The sequence below is a fragment of the Enhydra lutris genome, unplaced genomic scaffold, assembly GCF_002288905.1.
Source record: "Enhydra lutris kenyoni isolate GAN:26980312 unplaced genomic scaffold, ASM228890v2 scaffoldscaffold57, whole genome shotgun sequence".
In the NCBI taxonomy this organism is placed as follows: domain Eukaryota; kingdom Metazoa; phylum Chordata; class Mammalia; order Carnivora; family Mustelidae; genus Enhydra; species Enhydra lutris.
In genome coordinates, this window is record NW_019154141.1 from 3,202,023 (window position 1) to 3,221,219 (window position 19,197).

At 36.7% G+C, this 19,197-nt stretch overlaps 1 pseudogene; it reads right to left on the reverse strand.

Annotated features, from left to right (window-relative positions):
• Nucleotides 1-6,785: 6,785 nt before the first annotated feature.
• LOC111158051 overlaps nt 6,786-19,197 on the reverse strand; it is a 45,303-nt pseudogene continuing 32,891 nt past the window's right edge.

Here is a 19,197-nt window from a genome sequence, read left to right on the forward strand (position 1 = left end):
TTAAGCAGCAAGAACAAACTATAAATACTACTTTGAAATCAGCAATTTAAAAATGTTAACTCTGTGTTACTACTTCAAAACAATTTAAAGATACAAACACACACAATACAAAAAAAAAAAGTAATAGTTAAGAAGCATTCTGTTGTATGAAATTAACTATAATTTAATTTATTCAATCTATTTTTGTTACATATTGTGTTGCTTCTGTAATCTTAACACAAGAAATAAAACTTTGATGAGCTATTCTGAGCTTCATTTTTGTCCATATGACCAATTACCTTTTTAATTTTAATGTTTTATTTATTATTATTATAATTTAGGGTGAGAGAGAGTGTGAGCAAGCAGGGAGGTTGGGAGTCATAGAAGGAAGGAGAGCGAATCTTTTTTTTTTTTTTTAAAGATTTTATTTATTTATTTGACAGATGGAGATCACAAGTAGGCAGAGAGGCAGGCAGAGAGAGAGGAGGAAGCAGGCTCCCTGCGGAGCAGAGAGCCCGATGCGGGCCTTGATCCCAGGACTCTGGGATCATGACCTGAGATGAAGGCAGAAGCTTAACCCACTGAGCCACCCAGGCGCCCCAGGAGAGAGAATCTTAAGCAGGTTTCCTGCTCAGCACAGATCCCAGTGTGGGTCTCGATCCCACAACCCTGAGATCATGACCTGAGCTGAAATCAAGAGTCAGATGCTTAACTGATTGAGCCACCCAGGTGCCCCCAATTACCTTTTGACTCTTAAGTTTTTTAAAAGGACTGCTGGATTAAATAATATCTATGTTTGATTTTTAAATTCCCATAAGCACTCTTAGATTTACCTTCTGAAAGATCTGAATAATTATGACATACTTTCTTGGTAATGTCTTCATAATTCAAATATAGATCAAAGAGAAATTGTTCACATTGCTGATTTATTTCTTTTTACCATTTCTTATTATTTTAAAATGTTAAAAACTTGGATTTTTAGAAAATAGGGATTCATTTTTGACAATGTTTCCAAAATTTTTGCTGAAATAATCTAATTCTTCCCAAGTGAATAGGAATTGTATATTTATCATTTGTAAAATATGAACATTACTAGAAAGTCTATTTGCAGACCCTATTATCTTCCACTGAGCTCTTTTCCCAGAACCAGTGGCAAAGTATTTGACTCCCCGTGGCATTGTAATGTATTTAGTAGTCTGAAATTTCTTTTTTAATTTTTTTTTCATGTTTGTTCTTGCTTCTAAAAAAGAAGTGAGTCATATAGGTATAAATAATGTGAAAATAACATCTATATGGGAAATATATGAATGAAACTTGAAAAAATATCACTTTTATAAGATCTGTATGCTTCAATTATCTGTACCAGTGAGACTTTGGGATAGGTATTTTTATATGAGGAAATTTAGAGAAGTTATGGTTGCCTATGAGCATAAAATTGGTAAAAAGCAGAAACAAGTTTTAAACTCAGATCTTACTAAGTTAAATAGCAGACACTGGTTACCATGTCTCATAGGTCTCTCTGGCACTGGAAATACCAATTTCTAGATGCCCATATCCAGAAAAAGAAAGCACTCTGGTTAACAGTCATTTAGAAAAAATGGAATAAGGAATGTATTTAAAAAAACAAAGCAATAATATTGACCAACTGAATTCTGAAGGAAAAGGGAACATAAAACAGAAGAAGAAGAAGAAGCCAGCCCACATACTTTTTTGGTCCAAGCAGTGACTCAAAAGTAGACATGATGACTATCTGCAACTATTTGAATTATATAAACACTAGACAAATAGAAAAAATGTTAAAACAGAAGAAATTAATGTGACACAAAATAAAATTTAAAAATATGGTTTGAATAGAATTGGGGGTGTATCTTGATGATATGTTTTCTTGTTTTTTTTCTGTTTTATAAATAGAAATTAGATAAAACTATAGTTTCATAATTTTTAGATTTGAACATGTGGATGTTGGAGAATGTCTAAACCTGCCAAATTGATGAACCAGCCAGCCAAACATCTCTTCATTTCTAAAATGGCAGGGCAAGAGTCCACGAAGATCCTAACTGGGGTTGTTTTTCTGTTGATGAAAAGAGGAAATGCTCCTAAGTTTGAGAAGGATGATATACCAGCAAATGCTCCATTTCATCTCTAAGGCCAAAAACATGCAGATAAATGTAGATTCATCTAAGAAAGTATTAGTACAAAGCATGACTGAATTGAAGTGAAGATATCAGGTCTAGACTCCTCTGCCCAATTTCTGGCAGTCTGTCTGTTTTCATTGTACCGTCGCCAGGGCTTCTAATGAGCAGAACATCTGCTCAAGTATATTTTGTATTGTTGCAAAATCAAAGGGAATATACTGGAGGCAGAGATCACATTCAATGAAGTTCCAGATTAGGTACAACTCTCATTGCATTTGCTAATAAAGAAAAGGAGAGAAAGAAGAGGGGGAAAAAAGGCATAGAGTACATAACGCAGATAAAAACATAACTTAGCTAAAATGATTTAGAACACATGGAAATTACACTAAATACAGAATCTTTATATATATATATATATATATATATATATATATATATATATATAAATTTCAGCTTTACTGGGGTCCAATCGATGTATAAAATTGTAAGCCATCTGAAGTGTGCATCCTGGTGATCTGATATAAGTATATATTGTAAAAGGATTCCCCTCACCTGGTTAATTAACACACCCACCATCTTCTGTATTTATCCTTGTATGTGTGTGGTGAGAACATTTCCGTTCTATTCTCTTAACAAATTCAATGATACAATAGAGTGGAATCAATGATAGTCACCATGTTTTGCATTTGGTCCTCAGACCTTATTCATCTTATCGCTGAAAATGTGTCTTTTTTTTTACCAACTTCTCCCGATATCCCCTGCCCCCAGCCCCTGGCAATCGCTTGTCCACTCTCAGCTCCTATAAGCTTGACACTTCCTCTCTTTATTACACAGAATCTTCGTTTTAACACTTTCAGATTAAAATCTTGCTTTCTTAAGATACAGGTATTTCACAAGTGCATCGTTGTCTTCTAACAACTAATAAGTAACAATATGGTTTACTCCAGGAGTAGGCACGCTTTCTCTGCAGGGCTGTAGGTTATTTTAGGATTTGCAGGACAGAAAAAAATCTCTATCATGATGATTCAACTTTGCTGTTACAGGGTGAAAGCAGCCACGGACAACAGGTTAAAAAAAAAAAAAAAGGACATGGTTGTATTCTGATAAAACTTTATTTACAAAATGATTCGGGCCAAATTCACCCACATAAGATGGCTTGCCAACTATCCTGGTCTAGGGAATGACCTTTATAATATATTATTTAGAGAATTGGAATCCACGAAACTTGAGGATCAAAGGAGAGGGAAAAAGCTAGTATTCATTACATACTGACAAAACCAAGTAGTCAAATTTCACAATTTCAAATTGAGACTCAAAGAAATTGAATCACATACACATGGAAAAAGAGCTAGTGGATATTTGAAGGATTCTAACATGACTTGTAAAACTCCATAATCTACTCTTTCATAAATTCATCCTGTTACTCTCTTTTAAGTCACTGCCCCAAATCTAATAAACAAATCAGGAAGTAGTTAAGCATGCCTACTTAAACATTTTGTTTAGGACTCAGAACAGTTCACAGAATTCAGTTCAAATGTGCCATTTTAAATGAAAATTTTCATGTGTACAAAAGAATACGCATAATTTTTTTCCTCTCCTAAATATGTTTCCCAGTTTATTGCTCATCATTTATTTTTGTTTATGATATTTTTAAGATATCAACTTTTTAAACCTTATATATTCAAAAGATTTTACCATTTTTATGATGATTCCTTCCTTCTTCTGCTTTTGTATGGAAAGACTTCCCTCATCATGACCAGATAGATATTCACAAATAGTTTATTCTAAATCTGAAAAAAACCCTAATGTATTCTTTAAAAAACTTGAAATTTATTTTGATATATAATGTGAAATGAGAATCAAACTATTTGTTTCCCATAAGTAAGCACTAATTGTGACTGTTGAATAAATTGTCCTTTTCCAAAGGATTTGAAAGGCCATCCTTATCCAAAATGACTTCTGTACCCACTATTCGTAATCTTTCTTGGGAACCTCATTTTGCATTTTATTAATAAATATGCTTTTTTCTATAGCATCAAACTTTCACTTACTATAGCTCTACATTAACCATCCCTCCTCTCTCTGAGCTTTACTCTTTTCACCTGTTTACTTTTCAAACTGTGTTTTAGATTTGATTTGAATTATTTTCTCCTTTGCAATCTCTTTAACCTACATACAGATCAAATGCTTTCAGCGTAACATCAAGTTGAAGTATGAGTGTTAAGACTGATATGCTTAGTCATCTGAAGGGAAAACAAAGTAGAGAAAGGTCAGTGCACTGGCTTTGTGGGAGACACCACCATGCTCCTTGCCCTGAATTGAAGTCTGTGTCCTGCATTGAGGTCCGCTCTTCTGAACCGATGTCCTGTCCAATCCCGTAAGGATGAGACTTCCACCTTCTTGCTTCAGAGATTAGGAGGTCTTATGGATTGAAATTGGTTACTTGGAGTAGCTGAACATTTTTTTCTCTTTTTCTTACAATTTTTGTTTTCTGCTAAAGAATTAGAGCTAGGGGATTATACTCTGGTCTCCCCAAGGTTACCATTTTGCCAGAGAGTAATGGGGTTAGAGTGGGGAGGTGAATGTGGACTATTCTTCCAGCTTTTGTGAATGTGCTTTTATGTAGCTGATGGTTTTCCAAAGAGAAAAGAGAGCAAAGAGCAAACTCATAGGAGAATATCTTTCTGTTCTTTGTCCAAATTACTGCTTATACTTCTACTCTAGTTCCACTAATTTAGAAAGGTAGCAGTACAATTTTTTAAAAGATTTTATTTATTTATTTGACAGAGAGAGAGAGAGATCATGAGTAGGCAGAGAGGCAGGCAGAGAGAGAGAGAGGGAGAAGCAGGCTCCTCGCTGAGCAGAGAGCCTGATGCGGGGCTCGATCCCAGGACCCTGAGATCGTGACTTGAGCCGAAGGCAGAGAGGCTTAACCCACTGAGCCACCCAGGCACCCCTAGCAGTACAATTTTTTTTTCTTTTTGAAATATAAAATGGATGTAATTATTTAATGACACAGGAAAATAACATGTTATGAAACAAGCCGGTTACAAGCAGGGAGTAAAGGATGACTTCACTTCTGATAGAAAATTTAAAAGTACGTATACAAAACCTCTGATGGCAATGTATGAAAATACTGAGTCTTTACTCTTGCTCTGTGATTAAAGAGTCTTCCCTTTGTTTTTGTGTGTTTTTTGAGACATGATTATTTCTAAAATAAATAAATAAATAAATAAATAAAAGTTACTGAATGTCTTAGGTGAAGTATTCTTAAATGCCACGAGTCTAACAGTCAAGGCCTGAATCTGAGGACAGGTCCGGTCAGGGGACAACGGTCAAACCCAGACACAGGGATCACTTTTTTTTTTTTTTTTAAACTACTGGGATGTTATTTGTATTAAGCTGTTTCCACCACATTTGATGTTCTCAGTGTATTTGTACTTAAGAGGAGACTATGAATACTAACTAGCACAACAGCAAAACAATGCCAACAACTTTGGTTTCAAATTGATCAAAATGTAATAAACATTTTATAGTTATAAATTGCACTGGAAATAAAACAAGACATACTAAATACTGTGGAAGTCAAGAATTCCTATAACAAAACCCCATGTGATGAAACCCCCATCTCTGCTGCTCTTTTTGACTGCTGTTCATTTCCAATCTTCATCGTAAACCTATTTTCATTTCACAGATCTGGAAGGGGCAATTTTTCCTCAAAAAATGTTCTGCCTCCCTGAATACTTTGCAGAGTTAGAAGGGTTCAACAAAATCCAAACCGCTTGGAACAAAGTTGAATGAGTGATATGTATCATCATTATGTGCCTTTTGCAAAAAGATATTTGCTAAGTTATTAAAGGGAGAATAACAGATTATTACATATATATTGGTGTAAATGAGGCTCAAAAATCTCAGGTTCCCACTGTTTCCAACAAATGTTAGGACTGCGAAGGGTGCTTTATTCAAATAACGATGACAAATAACCTACCCTGTGGGCTCGTAAAAAAAAAAAAAAAAAGAAAGGCTCACTGCTTTAAAATCTGGAGTATACAAAAACCAAAGCCACCTTTAATGTAACATGCTTCCTAGCCACAGCAGCATTTTCAGGGGAGGTCAAGAACTACGGTTAAGTTCCAAGAAACAACCAATGCAAAAAAATACCAAAAACAAAAACAAAAAATACTGAGATAATTTTCTGCATTACCACCCCCAGTGTACCAGGTCGCTGCCTTCTAAGGTAGGCTACACTGAGTGACGGACATTAAGGAGGGCACGTGATGTAATGAGCACTGGGTATATAGAACACTGATGAATCACCTAACTCCGCCTCTGAAACCAGTATATATTTTATGTTAATTACTTGATTTTAAATAAAAAAAAAAAACAAAAAATACCCTGCCCCCTAAAACAATGACAAATTTGGAGGCAAAAGATCTAAAATACTCTGTTGCCCAACAAAATCCAAAAGATCCCTTGTTTTGCTCTTGAACAACCTAGAAAAATTGAACTCTGTTTTACATCCCCAAATAAGAGGGTTATGTCCTGGAAGTGCCTGGAGCTTGAAACCGTCAACTCGTACCCCGGTTCCATCAGTCCCAATCCTGAAGCTACAATTCCTTTGTTAGAGAAAGGGGGGAGAAATCCATTTCAGGACAAAGCTATTTGAGACAAAAGGAAGGTGTGTCTTCAGTGGGAGAACTGCCGGCTGTCGGAGGACTTCTTGCTAATGTGTTTGAAGATTTTGGATTTCTCAACTTTTTTGGCTTTCTGGTAGCCGAAGCCACCACCACCTCCTCTCTTTTTAAGCTTGCCGTCATTGCTATTCACGTTCAGATCAACAAAAGGAGGCACCTTGAAACCAAATGAAAGAGCAACCTGAGGCAAATTTAAGTTATTAACTTTGAAGATCTGTTTCAGAGAGTGGGAGTCATATGCTCGAATGTAGGACTTATATGCTTCCTGGGCTGACTTATGAAGGAAATAGTTCTTTTCAATCAATTTTTCAAGCTGAGACTGAATGTCAGAAATTTTGGACCAGGAAAACTGAAATTCACTTAATGGAACCTTGGATTGCTTCAAGTAATGAAGGAAACCCAATTCTTCAGGGCGTAAAATGAGCAAGGCATGCCCTCTCCCGTTTAGGCCTCTGGCTATTTTTCCCACACGATGAATATGTTCCTTGGGGTCATCTGGAGGGTCATATTGAACAATCCTGTCGACTTCAGGAATATCCAGCCCTCTTGCTGACACGTCAGTACATAATAATATCCCTGAATCTGCGTTGCAGAACTGGAAGAATGTGGTTGTACGCTTATTTTGCTTCTGCCTTCCATGAATGGCCAAGACAGGCAAATTGATGTAGTTCAGCAACTCCTAGTGGTATTTCACGGACTTACAGGATGAAAAGAAGACTGTCAGTTTCTTCTTCTGGTTCTTCTTAAGGAATGTAAAGAGTAGGAGGAATCTCTTTTCCGTGGGACAAACAACATAGCCCTGCTCAAGACCATCCACTGTTGCATTAGCTTTATCGTCATCAACACCAACATACAATGGCTCCTTTTTCAAAGAAATCCTTGCCAAGTCCTCAACTTTTCGTGTTTGTGTGGCAGAAAAGAGCATGATTTGCCTGTGTGTTGGCAGAAGTTTAATAATTTGTTTTAATTCCTCTTCAAACCCAACATCTGATGCGGGGCTCAATCCCAGGACCCTGAGATCATGACTTGAGCCGAAGGCAGAGAGGCTTAACCCACTGAGCCACCCAGGTACCCCTAGCAGTACAATTTTTAAAAATATCTCACTTGGCTTTTTTCTGCTCCTGCTTAAGTGGGACATCTTTTGATTTGGTCCAATTTGTTCTACACCTTTATGTAGAATATAAAAAACAGCAAAAACTGATTTTTATTATTTATGTTTGGCTAAAGGCCTTTAGTTTGTTTCACCATTCATGATATCTTCTTTGCTACCTTTACTTCATAAATCTTATTTTATTATTTTTGTAGAGGAGATTTTTACAAATCCAAATTTCCATACTACCTCATATCTTGCAAGTTTCTGGATTGCATTTTTGATTTATAAGAGTTTTTATCTTTTAATAAAGGAGTTTTAACTCATTTATATTTATTGTCATCACCAATAATTTTGTTAGTTGGATATCAAGTTTTATTAATTTCACTTTTATGGTTTTGTCTTTTTTACTTTTTCAGCATAGGTATTTATCTCAAATTTTTGAACAAGCAATGTTTTCCTTAATGTTAAAAATGCTCACCTTTTATTTTTTGGGAAACACACACACACACACACACACACACACAGACACACACACACACACACTTGAACTTAGTGTTTTCTCTTTACCAATGTCAGTGATAAAATTGTATTTGTTGGCCCCACCCTATTTAATACTAGCATATTTAGCATATTTTACAAATTAGCATATTTTATTTACTTCTATAAATCTCAGTCCCTCACTTTTGGGGATATGATCTGGATTCTTAGAACCTGCTTATGATCACATTTAACATCACATATCTGTTCTTATGATAATTAGTTGCATTTTTTTTTTTTTTAATTGGCTCCATGACCAGAGAGGAGCCCAACCCAGGACGTGACCCTCAGATCAAGACCTGAGCTGAGATCAAGTGTCGAACACTGAATTGACTGAGCCACCTGGGCTCCCCAACTAGTTGCTTTTTAAAAAATAATCATACTTTTTGTACTTGATTTCTCATAACTAGTTTACATGTTTTTTGTGTTTTCTACTAATGTTATTTTAGAAACGCTCACTTTTGAGCTTTTTGGATTTTTTTTTTTTTTGGTTTTTTTTTTTTTTTTTTTTTGGATCCAGTTAGCTGAAGAACACGTCAATGAACACTTTTAGAGAAAGGACATGAGTACTCTTTCTCTTCATGTTTGACTCCTACTTCATGATTAAAATACCTGTTTGGAAATGAAAATCATTAATAATAATTCATTTCCTTCAAATCTCCCATTGCATTCTTATGTTTAATGCTCACGAGGCATCTGAAGGCAGTCTGATTTCTTCTTCCTTTGCTGGTAACAAATTTTGTTTTATTTCCATTGTTTACTTGCCACTTTCAAGTTCTTTATTTTTTTAAGGTGGTTGGCATATACTGGTTCTATATCAATTGATTTTCCCTGGTGTTGAGTTCATCTATGCATTCTGCAGACCCAGTTCCATTACTCAAGGATGTTATTCTATTTTGATTATTATTTGTGCTCCTTATTCCCCAGTGTCTTCTCAAAATCAAGTCGAGTCTAATTCTATCTCTCCTTCTTGACTTTCGGTAATTTTTCCTTAGCACACCTCCTTTAAGCCACACTTACTTGAATCTTCTGCTGGGCAGCCAAAGCTAATAGGAACAGATAGAAGAGATATGCATTTTCATTACCACTTCAGCAATACAAAGTGTGGACAAGTTAGCATTTCCAGCAGTACCATTTTATCTCTGTGTGCTTGGGGAAGCTGCCTTGCTGGGGACAGCTATCAATAAAGTCTGTTCTGTTCTGCCTGCCTTCAGTCCCTGGGCACAATATGTCTATGCCTGATACCCTTTCTGGGGCCGCTGCCTGAAATATCACTGACAACCTCTGCCTGATCAAGAAAAAACCTCACTGTCCACTGGACTTTCTGCCTGGTGTATCTCTTTCACAGGTTGTTGCAAATGCTTCTGGTCCAGGATACAAAAGGAAACCCATTTGAAGCATTCAGTATCAATCCCTAGTCATATCTTGGCTGTAAGTCTCAGACTCATTCTTCCTGACTTTGGTACATTAGCAGGATTTTTACCAATACTTCTTCAATTTAATTTCTCCTAAACAGCTTTATCAGAAAGAAGAGCTAAGATGTTCCTTTAATCTCATCATAACTTCATAAAAAATATTGGAGGAGATTTTTGCCATATGGTTAGAATTTATCTCTCACCATAAATTGGGATTGTCCCATATATAGTAATGTAACTTTATATATATTTCTTTCTTTGGATGTTTTGATCCAGGTTTTAAACCTGGAATTATTTAGGTACTTGTGCTCAAATTACTGACCTACTAAAACTCTTGACCCCTAATAGTAATGAACAATCCTTGTTTTTCAATTAATAGTATGTCTGAGATTTTTTTAAAAAGAGACACTTGCAAATAAATGTGTGTTTTTAAAAGGCCTGCCTGCTGCATCTTTATTTTTAATTTTTATTACATCTTGCTTTTTATTTTACATCCTCTGGTGCGTGGCTGGAATTATTTAGATACTTGTGCTCAAATTACTGACCTCTTGACCCCTAATAGTAATGAGCAATCCTTGTTTTTCAATTAATAATGTGTCTGAGATTTTTTTTAAAAGAGACACTTGTGGGGCTCCTGGGTGGCTCAGTGGGTTAAAGCCTCTGCCTTCGGCTCAGGTCATGATCCCGGGGTCCTGGGATCGAGCCCCACATTGGGCTCTCTGCTCAGCAGGGATCCTGCTTCCTCCCTCTCTCTCTGCCTGCCTCTCTGCCTACTTGTGATCTCTGTCTGTCAAATAAATAAATAAAAATCTTAAAAAAAAAGAGAGAGAGACACTTGCAAATAAATGTGTGTTTTTAAAAGGCCTGCCTGCTGCATCTTTATTTTTAATTTTTATTACGTCTTACTTTTTATTTTACATCCTCTGGTGCATGGCTCAGACCCTCCCTCCAGACTCAAGGACTTTAATGGTTCAGTGCTGTTGTCTGCTGAAAACTCACAGCTAGGTCTCTCTCTCTCAGGCATTGCCCTCCGTGGAAGGGAGCTCCTCTAGACTTCCCTCAGGGGTGGTCCATATACAAGGACTGGCCTAATGCAGAGCCTGTCCTCTTACCTCCATTTGGGACATCTCTGAAGGACAGTTATAGATCAAGTGCTGATCTGATTGAATGGTGCTATAAATGTAAAATATGCATCCGTCTTTGGGGACCGAATATAAAATTTTCTCATTAATAATTTTAAAATGTTTGACCCCATATTAAAATGATAAATTCTAAACACATTAGGCTCAGTTAAATATATTATTAAAATTAATGTCACTTACTTTTCATTATTATTTTTTTAATTGGGTACTAAAAAATTTAAAGCCACACATGTGGCTTTCATCTGTGGCTCACTTTTTTTTTTAAGGGGGGGCTCATTTTTTCTTTCCATTAAGACAAGCTCTCAGTCAGAGAACTAGCAAAACAGTTGGTATGTCTAGGATGGACTGAGAGCAAGAGAGGAAAGTAAGAAAGCCAGACAGGGTTAATGACGTTCTGGAGCAAGAAGGGCTCTGTAGGTTGTTGTAAAGATGTTAACTCCTCCTACCTCTGAAATTCAGAATAAAAAGCATTGCGAAGTCTGGGGTGGAGAATATTCTGACAATTTTTATTTTTTTAATTTTTTTAATTTTTTATTTTTTTTAAAGATTTATTTATTTATTTGACAGACAGAGATCACAGGTAGGCTGAGAGGCAGGCAGAGAGAGAAGAGGAAGCAGGCTCCCTGCTGAGCAGAGAGCCCGATGCGATGCGGGGCTCTATCCCAGGACCCTGGGATCAGGACCTGAGCCGAAAGCAGAGGTTTTAACCCACTGAGCCACCCAAGCGCCCCTCTGACAATTTTTAAAAGGTTGCTACGTTGAGCCTGGGACAACAATGAAACAAGGGTAAAGGTGGGAAAATTTGTTGAGAGAGCATTATATTAATTTAGGCAAGAGGCGATGGTGACTTTGGCCAGAGTAATACAGAGCATTTCGTCCAGAGAGCAAACAAAGAAAAAAGACGAAAAGTAGGAGAGAAGAGATAATAAAAATAAGGAACTCTGAAAGATTCAGGGAGGGGATGAAATAAATGAATAGTAATAATAATAATAAAAAGTCAATTTCCCAGACTTGAAAATTAGTCTTCACTTTGAAAAAGGCACTAATTAAAACAGTAATCAGCAATAGATATATTGATTTGAGATTCAAATATAAAAGAATAAAATGGATACACTAAAAACTTGCTTGAGAAATAAACCAGACCACCGGCTAAGAATCTAAAATTTGATTTTTCAACAGAAACTTTGAATATGAATAGAATATTGATTACTAGTAGTATTTCAAGTGGAGAAGTAAAGAAAGGTTAATGGGTTTGCATGAGGAGTAGAGAGCATCAGTCTAGAGAGAAGGATACAAAGCTGTGGTGGTCCGGGGGAGAGGAAGGGAGGATGACTCTGAGTTGCTTTGTTGGGGGCAGGGGTGTAATTTGTAGAGTGCTGGAATCTTTGCTTGAACACCAGGAAAAATTAGTGACAGGGTCAAAACACTTGTCAATGTCTTTTGGAACATTGAAAAATAGAAATAGGTACAAAGGGATTATAGGAAATAAAAAAGTATTATGTAAGCAGTGAATTACATCAATAGCATCATGTAAACACTGGTAACGGATTAAACCCCCAAATTATGATGAATTATATTGATATCATGGGAGAAGGGAAAACATGGATGAGTGTTCAACAAGGCCAAACTCTTATTTAACTGTTAAAGGAATTGGGGAATGTTTCAAATTGATAACTATCTACTAATACCAAATTACATTACACAGAAACATAAAATTATTTACTGAATGTATTGGATGGATGGTAGATCAATAGATAGATAAATGGGGTAGATGGATAAAGGTAAACACCAAAAACAATAGAAAATATTTATCTCTTGGATAGCAGAATTAGGTGCTCGGAAGGAGAGTGATGGGGAAATACTGATGTTTCTTATACGCCTTTGGCACTGTTGTTAACGTTATGTGATGGATTCAATTCTTCTTGTCAGTTCTTCACTCCTCTAGAGTAATTATAGCTATGACCACAAAGCCTCCCACAGAGACACTTACCTCAGCCTCTGCTATGAGGCTTGGACCTATGACTGTCTGACTTTTTTTTGGCGATGGAACCGCAGCCAACATCAAACACACACAGACACTTAGAACACACTTCTGTGATTTGGTTTTCCCAAGCGTGCCCGAAGTCCACCAGGAATAGAACAAGAAAGAAACCTGTGGGGTCAACTTGAACCCAACTCAAACCATGAAGCCAAGTCCAGCTGCTCCGCATCAGGTTCTGTGGACCCACAGCCAACCCATGAGCAGGGAGATGGGTGGTATTCTGTCTAAACCCTGAAGAAATGCAATTACTGGTATATGTCACCTCGAGCTTTGAGGTTGCTGAGTTAATCAAAAGTTAACGAATTCTCAACATTTATAGTACGTACACTTGAATAAATTCAAAAAAATTTTTTTAAACTAATTAAAAACAACAGTAATAACAAAGAGGAACTCAGTGGAAAAGTTTGGATATCATACACTGGAATTTCTCTTTGTCTGCTAATGTCATCATATACCTACCTATTTACTCCATGATGATAGCCCTAAAATCTGTTTTTCTATTCTCGAGAAGCACAAATGACTTAGCATGAATTCCATGTTGGATCACTGTCCTCCAAGAGTCTAGACTTATCCATGAGACAACATCTTTTGCTTGAATCAGTTTTTGTTCCCTTTTAAAAAAACCATTCTAAATCTGTGAGCAAGCAATGCATAACCTTTAAGACTTTCTCAATTCTTTCACTGCGTGTGCCTCAGTTTCCCTGTTCTGGGAGAATCGCTATCTGCTTCTATCATGTGTTGCCTGATACCACTGTAGAAAGGAGAGTCGGTGCTGTTAGCTCAGAGCAGCATGAGATCACGAGTTGAAGAGGTCAGGGAAAGATTCATGGGCACAAATCATAAAGGGATTGAGTGGGTTTTGAAGAAAAGATAAGCTTTGGCTGCATAAGGCAGAGTACACAGGGGTCTCCTTTCTAGCTTGTGAAATAGAAAATCACTTTTAGGACCCCCAAAGGGAAATCAATGGCTTCCTCCCCCATGGAGAAACTTTCCTGTCTTAACTGGAACAACATAAATAACACTTCTATTATAAGAAAGGATCGGACCCTTATTAAGACCCATAAATCAACAGTTATTTTATCTTCACAAAGCAACCCCCAAATGTAAGTGAAAGCATATTTTAAAGGGCATGTGGGTTTATATAATTTATATTTCTCCATGTAAATATGGTACTGAGATATCTACTTACATTTGAATAATTATTGGGACAATACACTGTTTCGCTATGTATAAAAAGCCAGAGACAATGTGTAAAATATGGGGCTTTAAATTACTATCAGTTCATATAAGTATCATACGTGGTGTTGAAAAAACTTTAGAGTCAGAAGGCAGGGATTGAATTCTAGCCTGTGTCTATCATAAATGGTGTAATTATTACTTTAGTTGTTGTGGAAACGAAATTCAAGGTTTTTTAAAATTTATTTTGAGAGAGAGAAAGAGAAAGAGAGAGAGCATGAGTGAGGGGGAGGGGCAGAGGGAGAAGTAGACTCCCTGCCGAGCAGAGAGCCTGATATGGGGCTTGATCCCAGGACCCTGAGATCATGATATGAGCTGAAGGCAGAAGCTTCACCGACTGAGCCACCCAGCCACCCTGGAAACCAAATTCAAATTACTAAGGAAGAGGAGAGAGAAACGGGGATTTGAAGACTAATCCCTGTAAGTGTCTGCTACATTATGATATTACCTTTGGACGATCCATAATTTTTTGTGTGTACTATAGGTATTCACACTCTCCGGGAGTTAACAGTCCTTAGAATACTGCTGGGAAAGATAAAATTATGTCTGTTTATTTCTGCTTAAATTTTACTCAAGATTTTAATGTGTTACTTTCTCAAAATAAAAAGCCCATCCAGTTACCATTAAAACAGATAAAAAATAACATATTTATTAACTATAACTATAAAGAAGTCTTCGATTAAAGTGTGTGAAATAGGACCAATCTGACATTTAACTAGATAGTTTGGCTGTTGTTTTTTTCCTTCTTTATTTCATATTTTCACTCCCCACTGACCATGACGTTTCCAATGATGAGGAAAGCCTTTAATTAAGAATACTCCAAAATCTACTTCAAAATGATTAAACTGTTGTCTTTATGCATTCAAATAACTTAAGAGCTACACTTCAATGCCTCCTTATTCTCTACATCATCCCAGAATGTTACCAGAATGACCATATCTTATAAGACAAAAAGATCACATCTATTCAGGGAAAGAAAAGCAGAAAAACTGCTAAGCTAGTTATTGGGAATAATAAAGATATAAGAAATAGAAACTATTCAGTTAAAGAATATACTTGTTATCTATGTGTGTTCACATGGTCTAGAAGAATCTGTCAGCCTTAAATATATCTTCAAAAGACAAAACCAACGCAAATGTATACAGGGTCAAGTATGAAAGTACGTGCCTCATGACTGTGCAGTCAAATACTTAATTACCAGTCTAATTTCTGTAGACTAAAATAATGGCAGGAGGGATCATACAGTTAGAGCTGCAGGATTTAGAACATATTTCACTTTACGAATACTGTAGGGTGTCGTAAAAAGGCATCCATATAAATCAATTTCTTTAGAAAGAAAGACTACATTTTATTCAGGCATTTTGAAGCCTCGGGACACAAAGTGTTAGGGAAAAGTGCATCCCTTTATACCTATACTCACACATACTCCAAAAGAAAATATGCTGTGTGTCCCGAATCCATCCCAGCAAATAAAGTTTATGCAGATATTCTGCCGGTCTGATCACGTGTGGCAAGGTCAATTGAAGAGGAAAGCTGAGGTTCTTAAATAATTAGTTTCGTGAAAATTCCCCCATTCTCTCTTTCTCTGAGCTTCCTTTGAGTAAATCTCTCAGGGATCCAGCAAACAATGATGACATTAAGTGTATTCTGCTCATCAAATGTGGGGCGAAGTCCCAGGAAGGGTCCTTGATGCTGGTTTCTGATGGAAGTGATGGAGAGAAAGTCCTGTCATCCCAATACAACAGTCACTCCCTCCCCACTGTGTATGTGCATTGTTTGGGTTATAGTATAGATGGTCCTGATCAGTGAATTCCATTGAGTCTTATACATAGTTTGCAAATACCACTTTTCATAGGGTCTATTTAGGGTGAGAGATGGTGGTGGGTGGAAAGAAAGAGGATTTCAGAAACTGGTCCCAGTTGAAACATAAAACTCTGTCTATTGAATTAGAATTGCCCAAAACTAAGGTCAAATTTCAGAAAAGGACAAGTGGAATTTGTAGTTTAAAACACTCAAAAATTATATATATATATGGAGAGGGAGAGAAAGTCATAGACAGGTTAATTGGTAAATTCTGCAGAAACCTTAAGAAAGAAATAATATAGGGCACCTGGGTGACTCAGTTGGTCAAGTGTTTGCCTTCCACTCAGGTCTGATCCAACCAAGGTCCTGGGATCAAGTCCTGCATCTGGGTCCCTGCTCAGCGGGGAGTCAGCTTCTCCCTCTCCTTCTGCCCCTCTCCCCTGCTTGTGCTCTCTCTCTTGCTCTCAAATAAGTAAATAAAATCTTTAAAAAAGAAAGAAAGAAAGAATATATATTATACATGAAAATAAATAAAAGGGAGACCATACCTCACACTTTATGAGACTTTACCACATTTTATGAGCCCAGCAGCTGTCTTGATACTCAAGCCAAATAAAGATAATTATAAGAAAATAACAGATCAATATCTCTTATAGACAGACCAACTTGTGTCACCCCAAAATTCACACTGAAGAGCTAACTCCCATGTGATGGCATGTAGAAATGGGGCATTTGAGAGGTAAATAGATTTAGCCTCAGTGGGTTATGAAGGTTGGTTCATGAGGACTGATGTCCTTATAAAAAAGAGAGAGATGCCAGCATCCTCTCTCTCCCAGCACATGTACAAATAAATGATCATTGTTTTCAGCCACTACATTTGGAGTTATTTGCTACTCAAAAACTGGAATAAAGGGAGAATATTATGTTGCAAAGCTTCATATACAAATGGTGCCCTACCTGGGGCACCATCAGGTGTTGCAAAGCCACGTCACTGTATCCTGAAGATTTTATTTTTGTGTGTAGCCTTTCTCCTCTCATGTTTATAAAAAAAACAATTTGAGTGTCCTTACACTATCTCCCAGTGCCATCAGGATGGTATATTAATATCATAAAAATAATCCTCTCAGAATAATTTTCATTATCTTTTCAGAAATAACTTGAGAAAGCTCTTTCACAACTTTCTACCTAGAATGGAATCCTTAGATCTCACAAGTTGTTGCCAACGTAGCTCAGAGTCCGTACCTACATCTACTTGGCTCAGAACACATATGTTTCAAGGTATTGTTGTGTCCAAACTGGGTTGTTTAACAGGCTTGGTGACACTTCTAAATTCTATCTTTTATGTCCACAGGACACAGAAACACGCTTGCAAATGGAATTCCTAGGAAAGCCTTGAATTTCCTAGAGTAAGTACACAGATTTAGCTCAATAATTATATTAACTAGGCCATATGGATTTGCACAGAGAAAAATTTTCCATAGGTAAGTATTCTACCCCAAAGCCCTAGACTGCCTTCTCACAAACATGTAAACAGGTATAAGAAGAAGAAACATGAGAAAGTGTGAAATATGAACTTAATGAAAGCTTATCTTTTTTCAAAACCCAAAGGAAAATTACTTCATTATTTATTTACTCCTAGTTTTTTGGGTTTTTTTTTCCCCCAAAAGGCATTTGAAGCTGCTGAAAGGTGAGGATTATGGTAATGAAGGCCATCTTTTATCATAATTGCTTCGTGGGCTGTAATAAATCAAGTGTGTTCATAACAGGCATGTTTTTAGTTTACCCCAAAACAATAGCCATCAGACTGGTGATATTTAATTCATTAAAAGAAAGAATGTCAAAAATGTATAACATCAACAGATATGGAACTATGAAATGGGTGAAGGTACAGGTAGAAACAAAGTTATAGTACAATTAAGGCATGTGAAAAAAAAATAAGCCTCTGGGGCAGCATTTTGAATACTTACCTTTTCATGTATACATACTAATGGCTCAACATCACGGAAGCAGCCGGAAAGTCTTCAGCTGCCTCTCATTTATGCCATATCAACATTTATAAGGATGTGGGCCGCTCTTTTTAAGACATGTCAAACAGAGGCTGTGTTCACATAACAAAAAGTAAATCTTAACACCAAAACTTACAATATTTATTGGCAAATACCCTTGACAATTCAACGAAGTATCTTTGATTGTAAAGTAATTCCTATTTGCAGGGACACTTCCAGATGCTTCCAAGGATTGGGTTAGTGATTCTATATTTCCAGGATCTTAACAGAAGTGAATAGGGAAGATACCCAAACCTTGTTTTGCCCTAAAGCATTGAGGACATGTTTTATTTACAGGATTGTCATAGCTGTGCTTTCTTTTATAACCAACCTGACACCTCCAGGAAAAGAATTAGTGAACCTGAAGATGGGTAAATAGATACTAAACAAACAGAAATGTAAAATGTAGAAAGGGAAAAGCTATGTAGGTCATTCAAGAACTGTGGGACACGATCAGATGGCCTAACGCACGCTCAAGGAAAGATCCAGAAGAGAGAGAAGGCAGGATGTGAAGAGATAACAACTGAGAATTATTCAAAGAGTATGGATTAAAAGGCAGAGGTTATCTAAGTGGGAAAAAAAGTAATACCCAACTCTATATAGCCCATGAGAAAGCCACTGTAAGTATAAATTGCGGATGGTCTAAAGTAAAAGGAATCACACCATAATCAAAACAAAGCTGGAATGGCTACTCATATCAGATAAATCAGGTTTCATAAAAGGAACATTACCAGAAATAATAAGGAAACATGACAAATTGGTAAGGATGTTTATTCATCAAGGACATAATTTAAACATATATATTTCTCAAAACAGGTTTTCAAAATACATAATGCAAAAAACCGATAGAACAGGAGAAAGAGGTATATCCACGATTAGGTTGGAAACTTTAGCGTCCTCTTTCAGGATTTCATGACAAATTAGTCAGATGACCTATTAAGACATAGAGGTCCTGAATAGCACCATCAGCCTACTTGACCTCACTGACATCTGAGACCTTTCCACCCAATACAACACAGAATACACATTCAAGGGCACATGGATAGGCCGTACTTTTGGCCACTAAACAAGGTGTTA